Source organism: Corythoichthys intestinalis, chromosome 13 (assembly GCF_030265065.1).
Source record: "Corythoichthys intestinalis isolate RoL2023-P3 chromosome 13, ASM3026506v1, whole genome shotgun sequence".
NCBI classification, from domain to species: Eukaryota; Metazoa; Chordata; class Actinopteri; order Syngnathiformes; family Syngnathidae; genus Corythoichthys; species Corythoichthys intestinalis.
Genome location: NC_080407.1, coordinates 50,861,828 through 50,889,368, shown reverse-complemented (window position 1 = coordinate 50,889,368; position 27,541 = coordinate 50,861,828). Strand labels below are relative to the sequence as shown.

The 27,541-nt window shown below is 38.6% G+C and overlaps 1 protein-coding gene across 2 annotated transcripts in view; it reads left to right on the top strand.

The window, feature by feature from the left end:
• LOC130928636 (neurexin-2-like) overlaps positions 1–27,541 on the top strand; it is a 774,303-nt gene that overhangs the window by 136,484 nt on the left and 610,278 nt on the right. The window contains exon 1 of one of the 2 annotated variants that reach the window (XM_057855358.1): positions 13,141–13,444. The exons of the other annotated variant lie outside the window; for it this stretch is intronic. The gene's annotated coding sequence lies outside the window, so the exon portion shown is untranslated. Of the gene's footprint in view, positions 1–13,140; positions 13,445–27,541 lie in introns of those variants that run through there. 2 annotated transcript variants of the gene reach the window in all.

Sequence of the window (27,541 nt, the reverse complement as noted above, 5' to 3'; positions counted from 1 at the left end):
CCTGTTCAGACCAACCGGACACTTAGACTTCCATTCTCCATGTCAAACTGCTGAATAGGACAGGTTTTACAAAAAAAAAAAAAAAAAAAAAAATGTACATGAAACTACTAAATGAAAGAAGATTTTACTGTTAATCCTTTTTTAATGTTTTTATTTTAAAATACAATGGAAAAATTAAACGAAAAATAAAAATATAATCGATTATTTATGATGAAGATTAATGTAAAAAAAATGTTTCATTTAAAAAAATTTGGAGAAAATTTGTTAATAATGCCCCCTAAAAGAAGATTTGCACTTTTTTTTTTTTTTTTTTTTTTTTTAAGCTCTAAAACGACTATCTGAGTAATTAATAATTTGTCATACTAGGGAGAGTTTTACAACCCTCTTCTCTTTAGAAAATAAGCAGAATGCATATGCATGCATTGAGTGCCCAACACATTTCCCTCGGGTCCCACCTGTCAGCCAAAGCAGGGTAAAGTCTCTCTGCTGATGTAGCAGCTGAGGTGTCACCTTAGCTGTGCAGATGGCCCTGATAGACCACGGCACAGAGCAAAGACAGCTGCTCCACATGAAAAACAAAGGGATGGCAGGGTGGGAGCAAGGGTTTAGATGGTAAACAAAAAATGCTCTTTGTCAGATATAATGCAATGTTGTAGTCCAAAAGACTAAAATAGCTTTATAGACTTCTTTATTTTGCTTGAGAGCACTAAACTGAGATACGGTGGTGCTCCACTCCAATCTTTCTTTCCAAAAAAAGCACAAAAAGTACCTAGTTTACAGAGACATCGACAGAAATAAAATACATTGTTCTCATATGCACCAGATTGTTTGTAGTGCGCGCCAGAAACTCTGGTAAAAATGAGCATTATACAGTGATCACTCACTACCTCGTGCTTCGTGCCCTCAGTCCATTGTTGACCCCCCCCAAAAAAATAGATAAAATAAATGCAGTATTTTATCCTGCCACTTTTCTTGGTCATGCAGTGCTCTGGAGTTGCTTATTAAGGTTACCAACGATTGACTGACGTTAAGGTTGGATCTTGCCAGAGACGCTTGGAAGCTGAAACTTCAAAGCGCCGCATGCGTCAATCATCGTTTAACTTGCTATGGCATTTGAGTGGGCTCACTCAATGAAGCATTTAATTAAGACACGAATTTTTCTACTTTATTTTTGTTTCAAAATAATTTGTTGGGACAGCAACATTATTACATTTGAAGTGCTTAAAAACCACTTATATATATACACACATACACACACAGAGTAGTACCTCGATATAGATCGCTTCGACACACGATCTTTTCGACATCTGACGTAAAATTTTGACTCGCCATCTGTTTCTACATCCGACGAAATACAATTTATGACAACGTAGCAATGTCATTGTTTTCCTGCAAAACGTGTGTATATATATATATATATATATATATATATATATATATATATATATATATATATGTGTATATTGATCTTTGTCTTAACACCCTATTTTATTTCCCAACGCAGAGAAGATATATCAATTGGTACCACTACGCACAGTCATGGTTGCACTTCCCATCATGCATTTGGGCAGAAGTTAAATGGCTACAGTATCATTTACTGAAAGCTCAACAAATACACTAAATGGCAATATTTAGTCACAATATGCAAGGTCACATTTATCCTTTAAGAATTACAAGTCTTTCTATCCATGGATCCCTCTCACAGAAAGAATGTTAATAATGTAAATGCCATCTCGAGGATTTATTGTCATAATAAATAAATACAGTACTGTATGTTGAATGTATGTATTCGTCCGAGTTTTATTCATTTTTTTCTTAATGCATTGCCAAAATGTATATGATCGGGAATCGGGAGCAAAAAAAAGCAATCGGATCGGGAAATATCGGGATCGGCAGATACTCAAACTAAAACGATCGGGATCGGATCGGGAGCAAAAAAAACATGATAGGAACAACCCTAATACATATGTATATATATACATATATATATATATATACAGTGGTACCTCTACATACGATCACTTCGACACACGATCTTTTCGACATCCGACGTAAAATTTGAGCCGCCATTTGTTTCTACATCCGACGAGTTGCTCGAAATACGACGACATGACAGCACTGCAAACGAACGCACGGTGGATTTTCTTGTGTGAGAAATCAACACAGTTTTCAAAAAAAGTTGATACAGTTGGAGAAACAAGGAAAAAAGTGATGCTTACCTTTGAAATGAAGATGCAAGTTATAGAAAAATATGAGCTTGGGGTGCGCGTCCCTGAACTGGCTCAACAATACAGCTCCGTGGTCCTCTTCCGACCACCGTTCGCCATTATTTATAAGTTAAGGTGACAATTATCATTGTGGTAACATTGCCAAGGAAATCGCCAGCTTCGTCACGTTTTTATCATTTATTTAAGAACTTATCCAACACAAAACGCCCATTGTCTTAAGCAGTTGACTGCTCTCAAGAAAACGAAAGTATTATCTCTACCGCACCAACCTATCTCACTGAGACGTCAGCTTCGCGGTGCGTTCAGGGACCGTAAAAAGTGTCCGCCATATTAGAATCCGATTCGTTACATTATTTACAGGAATAATTATTAATTATTCTTCTTATTATTATATTACTCTGAATTATTTATTTATAACTTATTTGTTTTTCTATGTTTAATTGCCATTTGTAACAGTGCCAGCAGTATTTATTAAGAATTTAGTGTGTTTTTAGGCTTTGGAACGAATTAATGGAATTATAATGTATTCCTATGGGAAAATCCTGCTCGACATACGACCTTTTCGACTTACAAACAAGGTCCTGGAACGAATTAAATTCGTATGTAGAGGTACCACTGTATATATAAACATGTCTTATATGTATGAATGCTAAATCTGAATAAATACATTGAAAACACACACAGAAAAAAAAAAAACAAGATATTTTTTACATTTTTTGGGGGGTGGGGCTTATTTCCCGGTTTTTCACTGATTGCGCTGGGTTCTGGTCCCCATTAACCGCTATAAACGAGTGATTACTTGACAGCATTTAATTTCGCGGACTTTTGCAAGGCAAGTTAGCCAATTGTTGCCAACAATATCATTATATAGCATTTAAGCTAGCAGACTTTGGCTATGCAAGGTAGCCTAATTTTTGTAAACATTAGCATTATATAGCAGTTAAGCTAGCGGAATTTTGCTAAGGAATTTAGCCAATAGTTTCTGGTACGCACCTTAAATATATTTTATTTATGTCTATTTCCCTTTAGGGGCTCAGTACTAGTTAACTTAATACCAACACAAAATCCATTGAGTGGTTCACGAATTGTAATGGATTCTTTATCCTCTGCGAAGAACTACTGAGCGACACGACTGCAGACTATCTCCATGTACATTGTATCTTTACATTTGTGCTATGCTGGAGACCAGAAGAAAGCAGGAGTGACTTATTTCGTGTCAAGCTCAGGTCAAAAAAGTTTCTCGAATATGCTTTAGTATCATTTATCCACCAAAATTCCAACCAATGCACATCAAGGTGAATTCGAGTCAGCAGCGTGTATTTTCGGTTAGTTCAGGCCCAAAAGAGGCTGATGACAAGTGAATAATATTGTGAGTAAAAAGCAAGAGAGGGAGCGAAAGTTAAGCAAACAGTGTTTTGACATTGACTCACCTTGACTGCTCATCGTTTTTTTTTTTTTTTTTGCCCCCCATTGCTTAATAACTTTATTGCCCTCCAGGGCATGCTAATGCTATTGTGGATGTTTGCGCACAAGCTGCTAGGTAATAGTATTCACCTCTAAATGTTATTTCCTGGAGCTCACGTGGCTCGCCATTGTGTGCGTATGCAAATGACCGACTTTCAAATGTATTTTTGCCTGGACGCGCATTATAATACACGCAATGAATTCATCAGCTAGCTAGACGTCTCGAGGTCAGCTTGCGAAGCGAAATCAAAAAAGAGAACAAGCCAATACTTTTGTGAATGCGTTGAAGAAGTGATAAAGGCTGCGCTTGTCTGTCTGTTGTGGTTACACAGCCACGAGGACACTGCAGCTATCATCCATTCCCATTAGAGGGTGAGATGAGAAGAAGAGAGGTCCCAAAATGCACAGGGGGAGTCGGACACACCTTTGTGAGCAGGGATAGATGACAAAGGCGAGAAGAGGAACGTTGCAGTGTAGTGTTAAATGCTAAACAAAATGCTGTTTTACTGCAGAGGCTCAATGCACATTGCATTAGAGTCCTCAAATGTGGGTGGAGCCAGACAGCGACGTTAGCTGTAGGCTGAACACGTGCCCGCTATCTATCCCGTTTGCTTTTCCTCGTTATCACAGCTGAGGAAATATATCCGCTTAAATCCTTCGAAGACACCATCAAACCCCCCTGGGTGGTCACAAGACTTTTTCCACCCTGCAACAACGAGGCGCTCTAAACCAGGGACCCCTACGTTCTACTTCCACTTTTTTGCTTTTCAATCTTGCATTCCATAACATGCAGCCAGATGGCAAAATATGGTTGTGTTTTGTCTGAGGCAGTCTTTCAGTTCCTCCAATTCAGGTGAGACGGCTAGACTGGATTGCAGAATAAAGACTGGAGGCAAGAGAATTTCAGAAATTTCTGGGTGCATTCAATGACAAAACAAAAGCTTTGTAGAGAAATTCACGCCGAACAGAGAGCTCGGCATTGTTTATATGCTGTACTTAAAAGGAGGTGTCTGTTTGGTGATTAACTCATCTTACAAAATAGGTCATGAACCTTGCTGGTTGGCGGTGAAAAGTCAAATCAATAAAACTAAAAGCCATTTGAATTGATTTATGTCACATCCACTGTTGCCACTAGAGGGCAATGTATCCACCCAAATCAATAAAACAATGCAAACACTTTCAAAACAAACCATTAAAACATCACTTTATTTGAATAATAATTAAAGCAGCAAAATTTAATTCGAGTATTTTTTTTCTCATGGAATTACTCGATTAAACGTTGCAGCACTGTTTATTGTGATGCTAACTCTGACGCAGGTCAGACTTTCAGTAGCAAAATTAGTGGTGTTTCCCCTACCTCCACAACATTGATGTCTTTTTACATTACTTACAGTGGCTGCTGCTGACCGAAATAAAAACAAAAAAACAAAACAAAAGACCAATCCACCGTCGCCACTTGAGGACAGTGTATCCACCCAAATCTATAAAACTATATGCAAACATTTTCAAAACAAACCATTACAACACCACTTTAATTAAACGAATACTCGAAGCAACAAAATTTAATTCGAATATTTTTTTTCGAAGTGAATTACTCGAGTTAATCGATTAATCATTGCGGTACTAGCTTAATGTGATGCTAACTCTGATGCAGGTCTGACTTTCAGTAACAAAATTAGTGGTGTTTCCCCCACCTCCACAACATTGTCTTTTTACATTACTTACAGTGGCTGCTGCTGGCCGAAATAAAAACAAAGAAACAAAACATACATCCACTGTCGCCACTAGAGGACCGTGTATCCACCCAAATCAATAAAACTAAATGTGAATTACTGGAGTTAATTAATCATTGTTGTACTAGTTTAATGTGATGTTAACTCTGATGCAGGTCAGACTTTCAGTGGCAAAATTAGTGGTGTTTCCCCCACCTCCACAACATTGATGTCTTTTTACATTACTTACAGTGGCTGCTGCTGGCCGAAAAAACCCCAAAACAAAACACACATCCACTGTCGCCACTAGAGGACAGTGTATCCACCCAAATCAATAAAACTCAATGCGAATTACCGAGTTAATCGATTAATCATAGCGGTACTAGTTTAATGTGATGCTAACTCTGACGCAGGTCAGACTTTCAGGAGCAAAATTAGTGGCGTTTCCCCCACCTCCACAACATTGATGTCTTTTTACATTACTTACAGGGTCTGCTGCTGGCCGAAAAACAAAACCAAAAAAACCAAAAACAAAACACACATCCACTGTCGCCACTAGAGGACAGTGTATCCACCCAAATCAATAAAACTAAATGCGAATTACTCGAGTTAATCGATTAATCATTGCGGTACAAGTTTAATGTGATGCTAACTCTGAAGCAGATCAGACTTTCACTAGCAAAATTAGTGGTGTTTCCCCCACCTCCACAACATCGATGTCTTTTTACATTACTTACAGGGGCTGCTTCTGGCCGAAACCCCCTCCAAAAAAAACAAAAAACACACATCCACTGTCACCACTAGAGGACAGTGTATCCACCCAAATCAACAAAACTAAATGCAAATTACTCGACTTAATCGATTAATCATTGTGGTACTAGTTTAATGTGATGTTAACTCTGACACAGGTCAGACTTTTAGTAGCAAAATTAGTGGTGTTTCCCCCACCTCCACAACATTGATGTCTTTTTACATTACTTACACGAGCTGCTGATGGCCGGAAAAAAAAAAACAAACAAAAAAAATACACATCCACTGTCGCCACTAGAGGACAGTGTATCCACCCAAATCAATAAAACTAGACAAAAACATTTTCAAAACAAACCATTACAACACCACTTTAATCAAACCAATACTCGAAGCAACAAAATTTAATTCGAATATTTTTTTTCTAAGCGAATTACTCGAGTCAATCGATTAATCATTGCGGTACTAGTTTAATGTGATGCTAACTCTGACGAGGGTCAGACTTTCAGTCGCAAAATTTGTGGTGTTTCCCCCACCTCCACAACATTGATGTCTTTTTACATTACTTACAGGAGCTGCTGCTGGCTGAAACCCCCCCAACCCCCCCCAAAAAAACAAAAACAATGCACATCCACTGTCGCCACTAGAGGACAGTGTATTCACCCAAATCAATAAAACGAAATGTGAATTACTGGAGTTAATTAATCATTGTTGTACTAGTTTAATGTGATGTTAACTCTGATGCAGGTCAGACTTTCAGTGGCAAAATTAGTGGTGTTTCTCCCACCTCCACAACATTGATGTCTTTTTACATTACTTAGAGGTGCTGCTGCTGGCCGAAAAAAACAAAAAAAACAAAACAAAAAAAACAAAAACAAAACACACATCCACTGTCGCCACTAGAGGACAATGTATCCATCCAAATCAATAAAACTAAATGCCGAATTACTCGAGTTAATCGATTAATCATTGTGGTACTAGTTTAATGTGATGCTAAATCTGACACAGGTCAGACTTTCAGTAGCAAAATTAGTGGTGTTTCCCCAACCTTCACAACATTGATGTCTTTTTACATTACTTATAGTGGCTGCTGCTGGCCGAAAACCCCCCAAAAAACTTTAATATCCCACCTCTTTCAAGGGGCGGCGACATGACAGTGTTATGTCCTTACCGTCCTTATGCAAACCTACGCTCCTGTGTTAAGCACACTCGTGGAAAACAACGAGGCGCTCTGAGCAGAACTGCACAGTTCCTCACATAATCAACAAATTTTCAGGAGGATGCATTTTTGGCCCCACTGACCACATTAAAGGTCGCTTGTGTTCTGGCAAGAAAAACGGAGAAATGTGAGAACAGAGACTCCCCCGGGCCTCGGCTGTGTCTCGGCACAGTAGACAAAGCGACCTCATTTCAAGGATTCTATACTATTTTAGTGTGTGACGCTCCACGGTTTACCTTGTAGACATTCACGGACAGCTCCGGTTGTTGCGTTAGAGGCCATTTTGAGTCCTTCCCATTCTTTAGTTGCATCCCGGCTATTGGATTAATTTTCCAGTTGCAGCCATGAGAGAGTAATCATGGATCCCGGCCTTTGAGACACCCTCTCTGTGTAAACAAGGAAAGATTATGTTTCTGGACCCGCGGCCTAAGCTGCCTTTTGTACTGCCTCAGCCCAGTGGTATGTGAAGGTTTCATAATTGAATTAACCCAGGGCTTATGGCCTGATGTCGAGTTCAAATCCAACACTGTTTTGTGCTCATTATTGGGGAATCGGGGTCAAAGAATTGCTTCGGTGTTAAATACGCCCCCTGCCCCCCACGAGACCGGAACGTATCAAAACTGCATTATTTCGCTTGATTTAGATCACATCCCAGGATGCGGCGATGATCGCTTCCTCATCACGGGCTGAGTAAATCACGGGAAAGTTGAACAGCTGTCAGACGCATCCATCAACCGGGACTGTCGGAGTGCTTACAAGGCTGGAAATAAATAATGTTATTTATCTGTGGATTCGTGCACTTTGTACATTAGCAGGCTGTTAGCCGCGGTGCTAATAAATTAGTGAATGGGGCTTTCATGTATATTTTGTCTGGCATTCGTTCTATCATAGACTTCATAATGATATTGACAGGTCAGATTCGAATTTCATTGCTCTACGTTGAAAAACCTAATAGGAGAGGCCTTTTAGAAAAATTCAAGGGGTCGCCACTGAGCCATTCTGTAACATTTTTTTTTGTAACATTACAAAATTATCAAAATTTACACAAAGCCACATGTATGTGCAAATTTTGGTGATTTTTCGAGCATGTAAAGGCCTCAAATTTTGCTGCCAATAGTTGGCACGATAGAGTTGATGCAAATGACCACTACAGGTCTTTTTAGGGTAATACTCTGACAAAGCACAGCAGGTTTCGATCAGTTATCTTGTGTATCTACCAAGTTATGACTTTTCAAAACTTGTGCTGAGACAAAATGGCTCCAGTCATTTTGACTTTCCTGTTTGGACACCTCCTTTTCAACAAAACCTCCATATTTTTCATTAGGCACCTGAACACATATCTTAAGGCTCCCCTGATTTAGGTTTGAGGTCAATTGATTTTATTCCCTTGTCTTGTAAAAAATGAAATTTCCTGTTCCCGCTTGGGGGCGCAAGGCCTAATGGGGAATATTTCAATGCAGTCGTGTTTAGGCTGGGAGACCTCACATACATGCCAGATATGAAAAAGATTGAACTTTGTATCAAGGTGTAATTCGGCATTTACTGAATTTGTCGTTTTGCCCAAAAAATGGCCGACTTTGGCCCAGTGTCCCGTCAATATCATGATATTGGCTCTATCTTACTACCTTCCATGACATTTTTTTTTTCTTTTGCCGAATTCGAGCCGAGTAGTTCATAGCGCAAAATACGCTTAACACAAAATTCCCTTTCTCATAATGCCTATGCAATAAAATGCTCGTTGGCTAATCGGTTTTGGTTAGACTGGTTTGCTGCTGTGGTTCTGCATTGACATGCATAATGAGGATTTAATCATGAGGTTCAATTGGAGCAGTTGCTGAATTCATCACAAACACGTGTGTTCTGTTCCTATGTGCAAGGTATCCAAGGTTGCACACTACCATATTCTGAAATGATGTTACATTCAGACAATGAAGCCTATTTATTGCAATGTTGTTTGAGGTGATGAAAGAACAAAATTCATCCCCAAACGAGGTTCGGGGTAGTATCATATTCACAACCTTCCAAATGCGCCTGTGGCGTTATTTCAACAGACATTCTCCTTCTTCCCTCATCTTTCTTGTCATTTGTCCCCCATGCTGAGCATGTTTTTACAGTCCATTCCCAGGAGACTGCAGCTTAAGGGTTGTTTTGACTCTGTCTGTCTGCTGTGTTTAATTTTGTTGTATTCCAACCACTATTTAAGTTGTGTCTCACTCTAAAAAAACCTACCATTTAGTTGGATCAATTAACAAAAGGTGTATTGGTTCAATGGCGATTCATTATGGTGCTGCTTAGCAACAAGACCCTCCCCTGTAGGTCATCCCTGGACGCGTTCATCATGTTTCTAATGACTAAAATCAGACAGTCGCCTGTAAGATGCATGGCTTGCATGTGCAGATGGAAGCTTAATTGGATTCTTATTGGTCCCTGGTTCTGCTGGCATTGACCTCAGACGGAAGCCTTTAAAATACGACACACGGCAAGGTTATTATCACCATTAAGTGCCTTTGGTGTCCTCAACAGAATCAATCAGCCATCATAGAATTGTAGAGGAATAATATTCCGCTAAGGTCTTATCGTAAGTGGCTCAAAATTTCCACGCATAATGTATTGTAAGTCTTTTGAATTGTATTTCAATCATTTTATGTTCTTGATTTTTAGCTTGTCCGCCATAAGAGGTCAACCTACCTGATTATACTAATATGCAGAGTTGGGTAGTAAAGAGTTGCATTTACTCTGTTATATTTACTTGAGTAACTTTTGGAGAAAAGCATATCATGTCTCTTCTGGAATGATCAATTTTTCTCACAATTACATTGACAAAATGGAATCACAACGACAAAGCAGGGGTAGAAGAAGGTGTAGAACACCAGGTTAAGAGCATTCAGTCCTTAACAGGCAAGTAGAAGCAGTGAATTTTGCGGAGTGTGAAGATGAGTTCACAGAAAGAGAGCACATGGATTCGAAGAAAAAGGACTTTTATCAACGTAGGCATTGAAGATAATAAAATGAAAAAATATAGCCATTTATCATAAACATACCAAAGATCAAGTCAAATTAGATTAAAGATTTGAGCCCTCCAGGTCTACCTTGAACAGAGTGACCCTCACTGCTGAATCAGTAACATCTTGTATTTTTGCCCATATAAACGAAATCATTGATAGATTACATTATTATATTTTACGTTTTTATGATACTGATGAGTGAATTTAAAAATACAGTGTGAAACAGGCTATTCGTAAACAATACTCATAGAAAAATCAACCTCTAGTTTTACAAAGATCGCTCGGCGTGTAAAGGGTTAAATGTGGCTATGTAATAACTGTGCTGAGAAAAAAAAATCTAACATCTTAAGTAGTTACTCACAATGTTACTCATGACTTAAGTATTCTTTTCACCAAATACTTTTTTACTTGTATTTGAGTACATTTCTAGATGACTAATTGTTGATTTAAAAAAAATAAAAAATAAAATCAAACATCATAAGCAGTTACTCACAATGTTACTCATGACTTGAAGATTCTTTTCACCAAATACTTTTTTACTTGTACTCAAGTACATTTTTTAGATGACTTCTTTTATTTGAGTAATTATTATTTTAAAGTAACAATATTCTTACTTGAGTAAAATTTTTGGGCTACTCTACCCACCTCTGCTTATATGAGCTCGTTTTAGTGACAAATGTCGAGCCTGCTAACATGATCACATATTTTGCGGTTTGCTTTTTGTGTGCTTGCAATTACTTTATATTGAAAAAAAATATATATATGTTGGAGCTTGATGTACATATGCATATTACTTATTACAATGAATATGAAGGTCAGTGGAAATCTCAACTTTTAGGGTTGGAATGAAGAAGTCTCAATGGCACTGACTCAGCTAATATTAAACTAGAAGATTCTGCAGAAACTTAAAAATGTGGAAGTATGCCTGCCATTTGCGATTCTGTTCATGGAATCCTTCAATTTAGAGACAGCGAGAACCAAAAGTGGTATTTGCCATGTGGCATTTTTTTTTGCCATGTGGCAAAATAGATTTTGCCATGTGGCATTTTTTAGCCATGTGGCAAAATGGATTTTGCCATGTGGCATTTTTTTTTATTGCCATATGGCATTTTGTTTGACAATGTGGCAAAATGGATTTTGCCATGTGGCAAAATGGATTTTGCCATTTGGCATTTTGTTTCACAATGTGGCAAAATGGATTTAGCCATGTGGCAAAATGGATTTTGCCATGTGGCAAAATGGATTTTGCCATGTGGCATTTGTTTTTTTGTCATGTGGCATTTATTTTGACATGTGGCAAAATGGATTTTGACATGTGGTTTTTTGCCATGTGGCAAAATTGATTTTGCCATGTTGCATTTGTTTTTTTGCCATGTGGCAAAATGGATTTGGACAAATGGCAGTTTTTTTGCCCTGTGGCATTTTTTTGTCATGTGGCAAAATGGATTTTGCCATGTGGCATTTATTTTGACATGTGGCAAAATGGATTTTGCCATGTGGCATTTTTTTGCCATATGGCATTTTTTGAACAATGTGGCAAAATGGATTTTTCCATGTGGCAAAATGGATTTTTCCATGTGGCAGAATGGATTTTGCCATATGGCATTTTTTAGCCATGTGGCAAAATGGATTTTGCCATACAAAATGATTTTGGAAATTTGGACGTGCATAGCCGTCAGTGGCATAGCCTGACTTGGTGGCTAGTTGAATGTCAATGCGCTGTAATGCTACACTTAGCATTACAGCGCATTGATATGGTCAAAAATCAGAGCCACACATGTTTTTGTTCCATTAAAAATGAATGGAAAATTTGTACGTGCATAGCTGTCAATGGCATAGCCAGACTTGGGTGCCAGTTGAATGTCAATGCGCTGTAATGCTAAGTGTATGCTAAAAAATCACAGCCACATGTTTTTCTGCCATTTAAAATGGATAATTGGACGTGCATAGCCGTCAATGGCATGGACGTGCATGGCCTTCAAAACTGCCACATACTAGAAAATATGTCAAAATCCATTTTGCCACATGGTGAAAAAAAAGCCACATGGCAAATACCATTTTTGGTTCTCTGCCCTGCTGCTTCAATTTTAACCATCGGACAACTGCTCTATAAATGATCGAAAATTAGCTGCTCTTATTGGACACGTTGTGCACAATCGCTCCCTCCGTCTCAAATAGCGGACCAGTATTTGTCGGCTCGGACAAACTTGCAGACGTCAACAGTTGAAGAAGAAAGCGAAAGGGAAAAAAAATGACAGTCAAGTTTCTTTCCCATTAAAAGTAAAAACAAGAATCATTAGGGCACAACTGCTGTGACTGCACTGCATCAGCATTTGCGGTCAATGAATTGATCAGTCAGTGGTGGAAAGACATTTAGCTTGGTTAACATTTCAATTACTTTAATATATGCGCGTCACACTGTTGCTTTAGATAGCAATCCATCTGCGGTTCGCAGTGATTTACCTGAATATTATTTCACATTGTCAGCCTCTGCGGTCTAATGTGACCTTTAATCAAGCTTCTGTAGACTAACTGATGTGAATATTGCATTTGGTGACTCCGGAATGCGTCCGAAAAACATATTTGCTTCTTTTTATTTCAGCAATAGTTGTTTTTGTTAGCAATGTAAGTGTTTTTTTTAACCAATCAGGTGCAACCTCTTGGCACAGCTGATAATTGTTTACCAAATTGCTAAGCTGCCTTTTCCATTTTCAAACATTTCAGCCAAACTGAGCTTGAATGTATCGGTTAACCTGCTTCTAGTGGACTACATTTTTGGGGGGGAATTTTGTTTGGACTTGGAGGGAGTGAGTTGCTGTTGTCAAAACGCTTAAAGTCTCAAACAGGACTCCGAGGCCTCATTCAATCAGACATGCTCGCCACGGCGCAGCGTGGCGCGTATCAGCGTCGTTCAGAGCTTCCGACGAGATGCTTTCCGTCCCTTTCCATCTCCCGCCGTGCCACGCTAAGAACGTGTGTGGCCTCGCCAAAAAGGGAGCAGCCGTCCAGCTGTGGCAGGAAAAGCCTTGAATTCACTCAAAGCATTTGGATGTGCGAGGCCTGCAGCAGGTAGGAGCTCTCGTATGGTATTTTTGACTGTTTTCAGTGTGGTTACAAAGTAGCCCAGCAGTTTTTGTTTTGAAAAATTGGTTGGTGTTATTTGTCCATATTCTGGCTTTTTTCCCCCTGTGTTTCATCAAAGAAAAAGCATTGGAAAAATTACACTAGGAGCCAATATTTCCCCAGGATAGTAAAAACATGTAAAGATCAAAATGGAGCCATGCTGCAATTTCTAACTTATTCCAAACAGGTCGGGGAGATTCGCACTAAATTTTTGTAATAATGCCATTTTCTGGCTCATTGACTCCCATTATTAATCACAATTTTAGATATGCTGTAAACCTGATGTGTTAGAGATGTCCCGATCGGGTCCGATCACGTCATTTTCAAAGTATCAGAATCGGCGAAAAAATATCGGCCATGCCTTTTTTAATATACTGTATATATATTTTTAATGAAATCGTTTTCTAATTGTATTTAACGTTACTGACATAATATGTTACACTCATCCAGAGTCTTTAGTTGAGGCTTAAGGTAGGGTTATCAAATTTATCCCGATAACGGCAGTAATTAATTTTTAAAAAAATATATCACATTAAAATATTCAACGCAATTAATGCATGTACTGCGCGACCCACTCACGCATTGTCAGCTCATTCTGTAATGGCGCCGTTTTACCTATATAGAGCGATAAAAGGCATCGTAAAATGAGTATAGAGAATTTTGGCAGCCTTTGGAGACTTTTTTTTAATTGGCTAAAGCCTTGCAATCCCTCTCCCTACGATTAGAAATATCATGGGAAGCAATGTGGGGAAGCAAGGTAGCAATTGATCTTTTTCTTAACACCTTATGTTATTTCCCAACGCAGAGAAGATATATCAATTGGGAGCACTACGCACAGTCATGGTTCCACTTCCCATCATGCATTTGGGCATGGCTACAGTATCATTTACTGAAAGCTCAACAAATACACTAGATTGCAATATTTAGTCACAATATACAAAGTCACAAGTCTTTCTATCCGTGGATCCCTCTCACAGAAAGATTGTTAATAATGTAAATGCCATCTTGAGGATTTATTGTCAAAATAAACAAATACAGTACTTATGTACTGTATGTTGAATGTATATATTCGTCCGAGTTTTATTCATTTTTTTCTTAATGCATTGCCAAAATGTATATGATCGGGAAAAATTATCGGGAATGATTGGAATTGAATCGGGAGCAAAAAAAAAAAAAAAAAAAAAAAACAATCGGATTGGGAAATATTGGGATCGGCAGATACTCAAACTAAAACGATCAGGATCGGATCGGGAACAAAAAAACATGATCTGAACAACCCCACATGTAAAGATCAAAATGGAGCCATGCTGCAATTTCTAACTTATTGCAAACAGGTTGGGGAGATTCACACAATTCATGTAATAATGCCATGTTGTGGCTCATTGACTCCCATTATAAATGATAATTTTTGATATGCTGTAAACCTGATGTGTTATAATGCATTTTCCGTGCTTCCTGATACAATCTCTTCTTTGGCGGGTCAAAAACATGGAAATAGAGGAATTTATGTGTTGAGAGTCTTAACACCCAAAAATCACTAGGGGGCGCCATGACATTTTAGAGGGAAAATGACCAGCAGTACTCAATTTGGGCATTTAGGGATGTAGTCTCTAAGGGATGTATGCATTTTTGTTGCCAGGGGTTTCGATATTAATGGCTTTATTTTGAGTTATTTTGAGGGGAAAATAAATTATTACATAAGCTGCACGCAGGCTACTTTTCATTGTGTCAGTGTCATTTTTGTTGTCCCGTGAAAAGATATACTTAAATATCTGCAGAAATGCGAGGGGTGTACTCACTTGTGTGATACTGTATGTAATAGCCACACTTCCCTTGGCCACCTTGATAATGATATTGTCCAAAACGAAGAGGCTTGCTGCTGTTTGAAGAGAGAAGAATTCTCAACATGAAATTTAGAATGCTATGGATATATAAAAAGACGAGTGTAGACTGCCTTCCGGGGACTCTGAAAATGTGGCAGAATCTTGCATAAATCTGGGCACCTTTTCATCTGCATTCAGCGCTCCTTGAGGAGGGTTTGGCTGGGATAAAAGATGGGATGATAACAGAAGCCAACATTCACACACTGTTTTACAAAAAGCAGCACCAGAGAATGTGTATCGTGACAGATCTGTGCACCCCTCCGAAACTCTTTCACGACTGCCCAATGCAGTTGACAGATGGGGAGATAAAAACTTTTAAGTCTACTTGTTCAAAGTCTTGGGCATTTGAATAGACAGGTGATGTAAAGACGGGTGTTTATTTCCAGAAAAAAAGTGATTTGTCTTTTAAAAGGGAGTCAAATAAGATTCCTTATAGACTTCATGATCAGTTGACTAGACAGGTCACACCAAAATTGCGCCATGCCTTCCTGTTGGGGGCCGACCCAGGCAGAGTGTTTGGCTTTCACTGTGGTAAAGTCAAACACACGCTGCGTTCAAATGCCAGATTAATGTGGAAAAAGGGCAAAGGTTTTACTGCATACAAGCAGGCAGGAGTGTCTCAAGAGTGTTTTGGTCGAGGATTTAAGGTAATTATTATATGAAATAGCCCCATGCATAGACATCATCACTATTGACGCGCCACTTCGTCATTCTTGCGCGACGCCTTATCAGAGGGTCGAGCTTCATTTAGTAATAGCCGAAGAAGGCACACGCTCATTAGCTTGGATTTACTTATGATTGGATTTAACTACGAAAGTTGTACCACATACAAACAAGAAGGATTGTCTCAGGAGTGATTTGTACGATGCAGGTGTGATTGAAGCATTTATTCACAGGAATTTTCTTCGTTTACACATGGAGGCGGCTAATTTTCGTAACTGACCAGCCTCATAGTTTACTTTTAATCAATAATCGAGACTGTTTTACGTCCATATCTATGAAGAACTCGGGGATTTAAGCATTTATTCACAAGAATTTGCACCAGAAAAGCTCCTTTTACGCCAGGCGGCCGCTAGCCTCATTCGCTAACATAGTAGCACGATACTTCGTCAGTATACGTAAAATAAACACTTACTGTAAGGTTTCTCTTTTAATCAAGAATCGAGATTGTTTTATGTCCATATCTACGAAGTACTCGGGGATTTAAGCAATTATTCACAAGAGTTTTCGCCAGAAAAGCTCCTTTTATGCCAGGCGGCCGCTAGCCTCATTCGCTAATAGTATAGGCTATAACGTATAATGATAATAAAGGGCTACTCTATTCTATAAAAAGTTGTGATTGTATATAGAATTTATTAATAATCTATTTAAATATTATTTATAATTGATTCTGCATGTTTTCCTCAAGTATTAAGTTTCTGATGTTAAATTGAGTGATTTATTAGCTGTTGAACATTTGCAGTAAATAAAAACAAAGTAGCTATTTTGTTCATCGTAATTGAATCTAAATAAGTTGTGACTGTATATAGAAAAATGCAAATTTTGCTTTTGTTAAGATGATTTTGCATGTTTTCGATTTCTGATGTGAAAATTGAGTGATTTATTAGCTGTCAAAAACAAAATTTAAGTTGATATTTTGGGCAAAAACTGATATATGTTAAATATTGCTATTCATCCTGAAAATATAGGTGATTATCTCTGCGATTTTGGTGCATCTAGTTTAAAATTTGAGAGTTTTTAGAGCCTTTTTTTTTTTTTTTTTTACTTGTATAAAAATATATTTAATCGGGATTTTATTAGGGAACGACTTTGAATTTTTTTTATGTTGCTGCTCATGGAGACTCATATATGCCTAAGGGAGGTGCCTGTTTTGGTTTTAGGTTGCAAGTGGCTTTTGTTTTGAAAATATTTGAATTTTAAGTTTTTGAAAAAAAGGTCCCCTATATGTATCTGCCCCGAGCCCCATCAACTGATAGTGAAGTCTACCGTATTTTTCAGACTATAAGTCGCACCTGAGTATAATTCTCACCAGCCCAAAAATGCGCAATGAAGAGGAAAAAAAACACATATACGTATGTCGCACCGGAGTATGTCGCATTTTTGGGGGAAATTTACTTGACAAAATCCAACACATAGAACAGATATGTCATCTCGAAAGGCAATTTAAAATAAAAATACAATAGAGAACAACATGCTGAATAGCTGAACAGTATAATGTTACTTGATGCATGAACAACGAAATGCGAACGTGGCTAATATGTTAACGTAACATAACTACAGCATAAAGAACATGCTAACAAGTTTACCAAACGGTCAGTGTCACTCCAAAACACCAAAATAACATGCGAAATGATGTAATAATGTGTTAATCATTTCACACATAAGTCGCTCCAGAGTATAAGTCGCACCACCTGCCAAACTATGGAGAGAAAAAAAAACAACTGTCTTGTAGTCTTAAAAATACGGTATGTATGATGATTCCTCATCATCATGACTTATGAATGAAAGCAATGGGATTGAACTGTACTATTTAGGTATCTGGTCATAGGATGGAATTAACAAAGCCGCGAATGTCTGTACCGCTAATCCTTTTGTCGGAAGATTTGCATCTGCAATATCTCGAGAAATGGCGGATCTTTTTTGTAGTTTAATCTGTAATCCTCCTCGCGACCACCAGATGTCAGCAGTGCAGTTGTCGGAACATACACTGTAAATATGACGAATGAAGAAGAATGAAAACTGGAAGTATTTCAGCTCGGCCTTGTTTTTGCTGAACATAACAATGTTTTTTTTTAAATTGTGCTTTTCACTTACTGCTGGAATGTAACCTCCGAGACGAAGAGGGGCTGTGTGAGGTCTCGAGTCACATGACCACAAGTAATATTTGCACCCGCATACTCTCTGGATTCATTTTAATATAAAAACAACAGTGAAAGGGAGGTTAAGTAGACCGTCGACTGGAGATGCTGGATCTGGCATCTCCATAATTCATTGGCTGCCGTGGGTCGAAAAATCCTTCATTCCACTTGAAATAAGGCGAATGGTCCTCCAGCCCGCCACAGAAACACCCATGTTAATTTTTCATGACTGTCTGCTTTCAAGGGACTATTTCAAGTCAATCACTATCCCGAAAAACGCTCCCTTTCATAGCCGTGCCCTATTTCGTTCAAAATTATTAGCAGACTGCAAAGCGGTGAGAGGCTTGTCTCAAATAGTTATGGGGGTCTACTTTGAAGGGCTGCGGCATATTCCCAAAGAATATTTTTTTTGCAAGTTAATGCAACCCTGAGTGCTTCTCCTGTTCTTTACCAGAAAGGGACTTGCACTCTACTCCGAGTTGTGTGCCGCATATAACGACGCTGCTGAAATTGATGAGGGAAAAAATGGTCTGTTGCAAATGTTGACACTTTTGTTAGACCATGATCTGTAGGCTGAGCTAATCAAAAATTTAATAGTTTATGGCTTTGATGACTTGGTGAATATAGTGGTATGAAAAAGTATCTGAATCTTTTGGAATTCCTCACATTTCTGCATAAAATTAACAATTGTGATCTGATCTATGTCAAAATCACACAGATGAAAAAACAGCATCTGCTTCAACTAAAACGACTCAAACATTTATAGGTTTTCATATTATAATGAGGATAGTATGCAAACAATGACCGATGAGAGGAAAAATAAGTGAACCATCACATTTAATATTTTTTGCCCCCTCTTTTGGCAGCAATAACTTCAACCAGACGCTTCCTGTAGCTTCAGATCAGTCTGGCACATTGATCATGACTAATCTTGGCCCAGTCTTCTCTACAAAACTGATGTAGTTAAGTCAGACTCCTGGGATGAATCGTTGTCTTTAGGTCCTGCCACAGCATCTCAATGGGGTTCAAGTCTGGACTTTGACTTGGCCACTCCAGAATGTGTATTTTCTAATTCTGAAACCATTCTGAAGTTGATTTACTTTTGTGTTTTGGATCATTGTCTTGTTGCAGCATCCATCCTCTTTTTAGCTTCAACTGTCTGATAGACGTTCTCAGGTTTTCCTGCAAAACATCCTGATCACCTTCTGAATTCATTCTTCCATTAATGATTGCAAGTTGTCCAGGCCCTGAGTTAGCAAAACAGCCCCAAATCATGATGCTCCCTCCACCATGCACCAGGTGGGAATGAGGTGTTGATGTTGGTTAGCTGGTCTATTTTTCATCCACATCTTTTGTGTGTTACTCCCAAACAATTTAACTTTGGTTTTATCAGTCCTCAAAATATTTTGCCAAAACTTCTGTGGAGTATCCAAGTCCATTTTTGCAAACATTAAATGGGCAACAGTGCTTTTTTTTTTTTTTTTTAGATAGCAGTGACTTCCTCTCATGAACACCATTCTTGGACATAGTTTTACATATAGTTGATGTGTGCACAGAGATATTGGACTGTGCCAGTGATTTTTGCAAGTCTTTAGCAGACACTCAAGGGTTCTTTTTTTTTCTTACCTCTCTGAATATTCTGCACTGAACTCTTGGATCATTGTCTTGTTGCAGAATCCATCCTCTTTTTAGCTTCAACTGTCTGACAGATGTTCTCAGGTTTTCCAGCAAAACATCCGGATAAACTTTTGAATTCTTCCATTAATGATTGCAAGTTGTCCAGGCCCTGAGGCAGCAAAACAGCCCCAAATTATGATGCTCCGTCCACCATGCTTTACGGTGGGGATGAGATGTTAGCTGTTCCATTTTGCATCCACACCTTTTATGCGTTACTCCCAAACAATTTAACTTTGTTTTCATCAGTCCTCAAAATATTTTGCTAAAACGCCTGTGGAGCGTCCAAGTCCATTTTTGCGAACATTAAATTAGCAACAATGCTTTTTTTTTTTTTTTTTAAAGACAGCAGTGGCTTCCTCCCGTGAACACCATTCTTCGCCATAGTTTTACATATAGTTGATGTGTGCGCAGAGATATTGGACTTGGCCAGTGATTTCTGTAAGTCTTTAGCAGACACTCTAGGGTTCTTTTTTAACCTCTCTGAGTATTCTGTGCTGAAATCTTGGATCATTGTCTTGTTGCAGCATCCTCACGCTTTCCTGCAAAACATTTGAATTCATTCTTCCATTAATGATTGCAAGTTGTCCAGGCCCTGAGACAGCAAAACAGCCCCAAATCATGATGCTCCCTCCTCCATGCTTTACGGTGGGGATGAGGTGTTGATGTTGGTTAGCTGTTCTATTTTTCATCCGCACCTTTTGTGTGTTACTCCCAAACAATTTAACTTTATTTTCATCAGTCCACAAAATATTTTGCCAAAACTTCTGTGGAGTATCCAGGTCCATTTTTGCGAACATTAAATGAGCAACAGTGTTTTTTTTTTTTTTTTTAAACAGCAGTGGCTTCCTCCCATGAACACCATTCTTGGACATAGTTTTACATATACTAGTTCATGTCTGCACAGAGATATTGGACTTTGCCAGTGATTTCTGCAAGTCTTTAGCATACACTCTAGGGTTCTTTTTTTTTTTACCTCTCTGAGTATTCTGCCCTGAGTTATTGGATCATTGTCTTGTTGCAGAATCCATCCTCTTTTTAGCTTCAACTGTCTGACAGGCAGCCTCAGGTTTTCCTGCAAAACATCCTGATAAACTTTTGAATGCATTCTTCCGGTAATGATTGCAAGTTGTCCAGGCTCTGAGGCAGCAAAACAGCCCCAAATCATGATGCTCCCTCCACCATGTTTTACAGTGGGGATGAGGTGTTGATATTGGTTAGCTGTTCTATTTTTCATCCACACCTTTTGTGTGTTACTCCCTAACAATTTAACTTTGGTTTTATCAGTCCACAAAATATTTTGCCAAAACCTCATGACCCAAGTCCCTTTTTGCGAACATTAAATGAGCGTGTTTAAAAAAAATTTTTTTTTTTTTTAAGACAGCTGTGGCTTCCTCCCATGAACACCATTCTTGGCCATAGTTTTACAAATAGTTGATGTGTGCACAGAGATATTGGACTGTGCCAGTGATTTCTGTAAGTCTTTAGCAGACACTCTAGGGTTCTTTTTTTACCTCTCTGAGTATTCTGCGCTGAACTCTTGCCGTCATCTTTGGTGGATGGCCACTCCTTGGGAGAGAAGCAACACTGCCAAACTCTCCATTTGTACATAACCTCTCTGACTGTCGTTTGATGAACATCCAGACTTTTAGAGATGGTTTTCTATCCTTTCCAAGCTTCATACGAATCAACAATCCTTGATCGCATGTCTTCAGACAGTTGTTTTGAAAGACCCATGATGCACATCTGACAATGCTTCCTGACAAGACAATTCTTACTAGTTGTGTATTTTATAGTGCGCTGGGCCGCTTTAAACCACTCATCAGTGATTGGGCGCACACTTGACTTAGTGTTTGGTAAAAATTGGTTTCAATTGCTCCTTAAGTCTCCTTAGGCAGAGGGTTCACTTACTTATTTTCCCCCCTTTCTGTCATTGTTTGCATGCTATCCTAATTCAAATATGTAAACTACGGCTGTCAAAATTATCGCGTTAACGGGCGTTAATTTTAAAAAATTGATCATATTAAAATATTTGACGCAATTAACGAAGATGCCCCCCTCAGACATATTTAAATGACGGTACAGTGAAACGCTCACTTGTTAATTGTGTCTTATGGGGTTTTGCCACCCTCTGCTGGCGCTTGGGTGCGACTGATTTTATAGGCTTCAGCACCCATGAGCATTGTGTAAGTAATTATTGACATCAACAATGGCGGGCTACTAGTTTATTTTTGTTATTAAAACGAAAACATTAAGAGGGGTTTTAATATAAAATTTCTATAACTTGTACTAACATTTTTTAAGAACTACAAGTCTTTCTATCCATGGATCGCTTTAACAGAATGTTAATAATGTTAATGCCATCTTGTTGATTTATTGTTATAATAAAGAAATGCAGTACTTATGTACCGTATGTTGAATGTATATATCCATTTTGTGTCTTTCTATTCCAACAATAATTTACAAAAAAATATGGCATACTTTGCAGATGGTTTGAATTGCGATTAATTGCGATTAATTACAATTAATTTCTAAGCTGTAATTAACTCGATTAAAAATTTTAATCGTTTGACAGCCCTAATGTAAACGTATAAATGTTTGGGTTGTTTTAGTTAAAGTTGAGTTTTTTCCTCTGTGTGATTTTGACAAGGATCAGATCACATTTTATGGTGATTTTATGCAGAAATGTGAAAAATTCCATAAGGTTCAGATACTTTTTCATACCACTGTACAAGGCAGAAAAACAAGTGAAGGCTTATCATTCAATTTTGAAGCCAAAACGTCCTCCGATTCTGCAAACTTGTTCGCGAGCGGATGTTTGCCCTGCAGTTTAGCGGGCTGTCCATATTTGATGAGGTCCCTCGGTCGGCCATCTCGCGCCGCCCCTCACAAGTGTTGTCCACCTCTCCCGGCACGCACCTCATGTCCAAGTGTCGTGAGAAAGTCCAATTTGCTTTTTGTCCATTCCTCCCGCTACAGTAAGCTTCTACCTCACGTGCCGAGGTGCTGTTATAGATCCACTATGACATGTTTTTCCCCTTTTGCAGTTGCGCAGACTTCAAGTCATGCTTTCGTGACTTCATGGCTAAATCAATTATGCTGAGTCATAATGGCCTCCCTCCTCACAGTCTGACATCCCTGTTTATGGATAATTGCTTCATGATAGCGGTGTCTTATCGAGTGCATCGCGCCACGCAATTTAGACCCGACGCTGACATGCATTTTTAATCCCGGATGCATATCTAGTGTCTCGTGATAGAACAACACGTCATCTGCAAGGTCATCTATACTCGGGCCAGTCAACTTTGTGCAAGTGTCCAGTGTGGAAATAAAAGCTTTTTTTCCTGCTCTTGGAAAATTTATACACTAGAGTTGATCACAGTGGTGGATTAAGTACAGGTAGTCCCCGAGTTACGACGTTCTCGACATTCTCGACATTCTCGCATAAATAGTACCTTATTGTACCTCACAGTTTTTTTACTTTATTAAAATGACATGTTCTGGCCTCACTCAACGTGAGTTGTTCATCTTGATGGACAGAAAACAAGTCAATTTTGCTTTTGGAAGGTTTTGATTTCCTTCAATTTTGACAATTTGTAAAGCAACAACACATATGTACAGTTATATTCAAGACGACTCACATTTTAACAATAAAACAATCAAACGTCTAATTTACGTATTTACAATTGTCATAGCAAATCGCTCACATTTAGCTCCACAAACTGGAGCTCTAAACTTTTAATTAGAAATGCATACACAAACATATATTAGCTGAAACAACTTACAGCCTTATGTGGGCCAAAACGGAGCGCAGCTATCTTTTATCCATGTCAGACGTCTGAGTCTGTTAGTCTGTCATACAAGGCGACAGTCCAGCCTCACCCAATGCTGCATCATTAACTCATTCACTTCCAGCCATTTTCACTGGTGCAACCCTCTTCGCTCCTGGCCGTTTTACTGGATTTTGACTGGTTTTGCAAGGCCACAGTAAATTCTGTTCTATTGCTATATAAGCATGGAACCCACCAAAAGAAATATTAGACTCTTCTTTCAGCAGGAAAAAAAGCTCATATCTTTTTCCATTATTTAGAAATCAGCATTAGAAAATAGCTTAGTTCAGTACGTCTCAAATAGTGGGGCGCGCCCCCCTGGGGGGCCGCAGAGCGATGCCAGGGGGGGCGCATGTGACCTCGGGGAACATGCTTTTTTTTTTTTTGCCGTACTGGAATAAAGTGTACTTGCACATCCACTCAGTGGGTGGCAGTGGCGCTCTCATTTTCAGAGTGCGCGCAGTATTTTTGAACTAAGGAAGAGCACTCAGAACACACAGAAAACAGATATGAAGAGCAGTGCGCCGCGGCCGTTTTCGAAAGCCGTTTTCCGACCGGACTCACGCAGCGACCCACTGTCTTGTCCGGCCGGTTCTCACGTCGCCGCCCGAGAAGTGCCATTTTTGGCTTGGGATCGTCACGACGACCGCCCTCACCTACGGTTCTACCTCGGCCGCCGGGAATGCGCTTTTTTCGTGCCGTTTGCCTTTTAGCTTTGACTTTTAATACAGTGGGTATTGAGGAAAGACCACTGTTTACTGTGTCTAAAAATAATTATAGCGGACAGCCAGAAGCCAAAACAATTAAGACGCCACTTAAAGACATTAGACCCCAATCTCATTGATAAGCTTGATTGTTTTTCAGCGAAAACGGCCGAATATTTCCAACAATCGTCCTGTTTTGTCAGTGTAATATCAGTAAACCAATTAGCATTGTTAGCATGCTCATTGCAAGATAACTCCACACCATTGCAAAGGAGGTACAAAAATAAAAACTGTCCTTCTGTCCAAGGACCCTTTTTTTTTTTTTTTTTTTACTTTTATTCAGTTTTGTTTTTCCCGATCAAATTTTTTGGCATATTGTCCTCATGAGTGAATGTTTCTAATCAATTTTAATATGTTATTATTTACTGAGTTTATTACATTTTATTTTTCTTTATCAAATGGTCAAAAATGTAACTTGAGTGTATTTTTTAGTTTGGATGGGACTTTTTTTTTTTTTAAATTCAGGCAAATTGATGCGCGTCGTCTTCTCTGTTACAAACAAAACAATGTTAATAAAGTTCTACTTTATTATAAGTTGATCTGTTACTTTTTTTCATTATTAGGGAAAAAAAGGACACAATGTTAGGCAGATGCGTATTTATAATAGTAATTTTATAGACAAATGATACTATTTACAGTGGTGGCAGAGAGTTTGGGGGGGCGTAACAGAAAATAATTGAGAAGCACTGGCTTAGTTTGAGCAGTTTTCCAATTTCTGAAGAAAAAAATAGAAATTTAGCTTTTTGTGAAAGCATACATTTCAAACATAACTTTGACTTTAACACAGCTATTTTTGCTTTTGTTACGTCCCAAACATCTGAATAATGTTTTCCTTTTACAAAATAACATAAACAACAATACGTCTTTGGGACACTGAAACAATTAAAAATAGAACGTATTTATACGTTTTTGGGAGCAAATGAGTTGAACAAAATACAATACCTTTTGACTTTTTGGATCGTTATTTTGGGATACTTAAAGGTTTATTTTTTTTTTTTACTGTAGAAAAAGTGCAGATAGAGGGCAAAAAATACTTGAGTAATATATAAATTATCAGTAATTTTAGAAGTAAAATTACTTGAGTAATTTTTTTCTTAGATACTTGTAAACGTACAAAAGTACTTTATTTAAATTTTACTTTGCAAGTAAAAAGTAAAAGTAGTTTCTCATGATTCAAAAATGTGATACACAGACAAGGCTGAAAAAGCAGTTTCTGCTCTTGCACCCCCTTTAACTCATTTGCTCCCAAAAACGTATAAATATGTTCTATTTTTAATTGCTTCAGCCACCGATTGTGCAAGTTCTCCTACTTGAAAAGATGAGAGGCGTGTAATTGTCAACATGGGTAAACCTCAACCATGAGAGACAGAATGTGGAAAAAAAAAAACAATCAAATTGTTTGATTTTTAAAGAATTTATTTCCAAATTAGAGTGGAAAATAAGTATTTGGTCACCTACAATCAAGCAAGATTTCTGGCTGTCAAAGAGGTCTAACTTCTTCTAACGAGGCTCCACTCGTTACCTGTATTAATGGCACCTGTTTTAACTCATTATCGGTATAAAAGACACCTGTCCACAACCTCAGCCACTCACACTCCAAACTCCACTATGGCCAAGACCAAAGAGCTGTCGAAGGACACCAGAGACAAAATTGTAGACCTGCACCAGGCCGGGAAGACTGAATCTGCAATAGGTAAAACACTCGGTGTAAAGAAATCAACTGTGGGAGCAATTATTAGAAAATGGAAGAGATATAAGACCACTGATAATCTCCCTCGATCTGGGGCTCTATGCAAGATCTCACCCCGTAGTGTCAAAATCATAACAAGAACGGTGAGTAAAAAAAATCCCAGAACCACACGGGGGGGCCTAGTGAATGACCTACAGAGAGCTGGGATCACAGTAACAAAGGCTGCTATCAGTAACACAATGCGCTGCCAGGGACTCAAATCCTGCACTGCCAGACGTGTCCCCCTGCTGATGAAAGCACACGTCCAGGTCAGTCTGCGGTTCGCTAAAGAGCATTTGGATGATCCAGAAGAGGACTGGGAGAATGTGTTATAGTCAGATGAAACCAAAATAGAACTTTTTGGTAGAAACACGGGTTCTCTCGTTTGGAGGAGAAAGAATACTGAATTGCATCTGAAGAACACCATACCCACTGTGAAGCATGGGGTTGGAAATATCATGCTTTGGGGATGTTTCTCTGGAATGGGACCAGGACGACTGATCTGTGTAAAGGAAAAAATGAATGGGGCCATGTATCGAGAGATTTTGAGTGAAAATCTCTTTCCATCAGCAAGGGCATTGAAGATTAGACGTGGCTGGGTCTTTCAGCATGACAATGATCCCAAACACACAGCCAGGGCAACAAAGGAGTGGCTTCGTAAGAAGCATTTCAAGGTCCTGCAGTGGCCTAGCCAATCTCCAGATTATAGAAAATCTGTGGAGGGAGTTGAAAGTCCGTGTTGCCCAACGACAGCCCCAAAACATCACTGCTCTAGAGGAGATCTGCATGGAGGAATGGGCCAAAATACCAGCAACAGTGTGTGAAAAGCTTGTGAAGAGTTACAGAAAATGTTTGGCCTCCAACAAAAGGGTACATAGCAAAGTATTGAAATGAACTTTTGCTATTGACCAAATACTTATTTTCCACCATTATTTGCAAATAAATTCTTTAAAAATCAAACAATGTGATTTTCTGTTTTTTTTGTTCCACATTCTGTCTCTCATGGTTGAGGTTTACCCTTGTTGACAATTACAGGATTATCTTATCTTTTCAAGTAGGAGAACTTGCACAATTAGTGGTTGACTAAATACTAGGGTTGTTCCGATCATGTTTTTTTGCTCTCGGTCCCGATCGTTTTAGTTTGATTATCTGCCGATCCCGATATTTCCCGATCGGATTGTTTTTTTTTTTTTGCTCCCGATTCAATTCCAATCATTCCCGATAATTTTTCCCGATCATATACATTTTGGCAATGCATTAAGAAAAAATGAATAAAACTGACGAATATATACATTCAACATACAG